Raw genomic sequence first — 1524 nt, 5'->3', positions numbered from 1 at the left:
CATTCTGGCTCATTTTCTGCTCATTTCTGCTCAGAAATTACATTTTATTATTATGATTAAATACAAACACATTAAGCTTTTTTGAGAAGATCGATGAACCATTCCTCCCTTATAACATTTGATTGTTGAACATAAGTTGTGACTCCTCTACAGCTTTGTATTCAATGCACAGTGAGAGAAAGATCTGGAAGCTTCAGTCACAGAAGAGTAAAAAATAAATCACCTGGCCTGCAGGTGATGCTGGTTGTCCTCCAGCAAGCCTCAGTTTGTAAGTAAGTAAAATTTTATTTGTATAGCACCTTTCAAGATAAAAATCACAAAGTGCTTCACAGAAGCTTAAACATAAAAACAAAAAATTTACCAAAAGAAAGTTTAAAAAGATGAGTTTTTAGCTGTTTTTTAAAAGCGACAAATGAGTCCACAGATCTCAAGCTCAAAGCTGTACATGTAGAGCATCTGAGCCTGTACTCTAGTAACAAACAGCTGTTTGGATCACCAGATGTTCCAGTAGTTTGAACTTCCAGTCTGGCAGTTTCTGTGTTTCCAACAGAAACTGAAGACCAGATGTTTAATTCTTCTGAACAGCCTGAAAACCCTCTGACAGCATCCTGTTTCTGCAGATGTCAGTCTGATGTCAGAGGTTTCAGTTTAGAAGATTTAAAATATTTTGTCTCTCAGCGGTGCCCCGGCTCTCCTTCCTCCTCTCGAGCATGCTTGTGTAACTATTTCTGTGGCTTCACATTTCCCAACACATGATGGTGAAACGTTTGTCCTGTTAATGCTCCAACTGAAAGAGGAAGTGAATTACAGGCTCTGACCTCTGAATGTTGTCATTCTTTTGTTTTCTTCCTCAAACTGTCTGTTCAGTGGTGTTAGGTAAGCTCTGAGATTTCTATCGCAACACGTGAACCTTCTTCATGTTCGGGTCTGACACTGCAGCTTTACAAACATCAAAGTCGTCATCTGAAGGTAATTACTTTTCAGTGCCAAAAGAATTAAAAGCAGTGAAGACAGCACAGCACTGTGATGGTTATGTTTCCTTTATCTTAAGGTTTCCATCACTGTGAGTTCAGAACAGGTGGCTTTTATACTCAAAGTGAGTCTGGATGTCAGGTAGAGGAGAGTAAACAGAGACTTTTTGGATCTGAATGAACATTTAAATAAGTCAACAAGCTATGTCCTGACGCTTGGAGTGGTCAGAAACAGCACACTTCCTTTTAGAGATTTAATTCAAATATTTGAGGTAATTTTTCATGATATTGAGATACACTGATCACCAGATTAGGTGACCTTAAAAGTATAATTCCAGATGACTGATTTGTTAGCTCTTTGTTCCTGTATGTTCTCTGGCCAGTTACTGCAGGTCTTCTTTTTGCATCAGTGTGAATACTTCCTGACACATATCAGTGTGAGGGATGCTAAGCTCAGTGTGAAACACAAATCATCCTCTATGAATGCTTAAAAGCAGGTCTTAAGTGTTGCTTTAAGTATTTCAGACATTTCTGTACCTTTTATGCCTAAAAT

This window comes from Copadichromis virginalis, linkage group LG17 (genome assembly GCF_057382275.1).
Source record: "Copadichromis virginalis isolate Kocher_CV1m ecotype Utaka linkage group LG17, C_Virginalis_male_GT1.1, whole genome shotgun sequence".
Lineage (NCBI taxonomy): Eukaryota > Metazoa > Chordata > Actinopteri > Cichliformes > Cichlidae > Copadichromis > Copadichromis virginalis.
Note: the sequence above shows the minus strand (reverse complement) of the source record.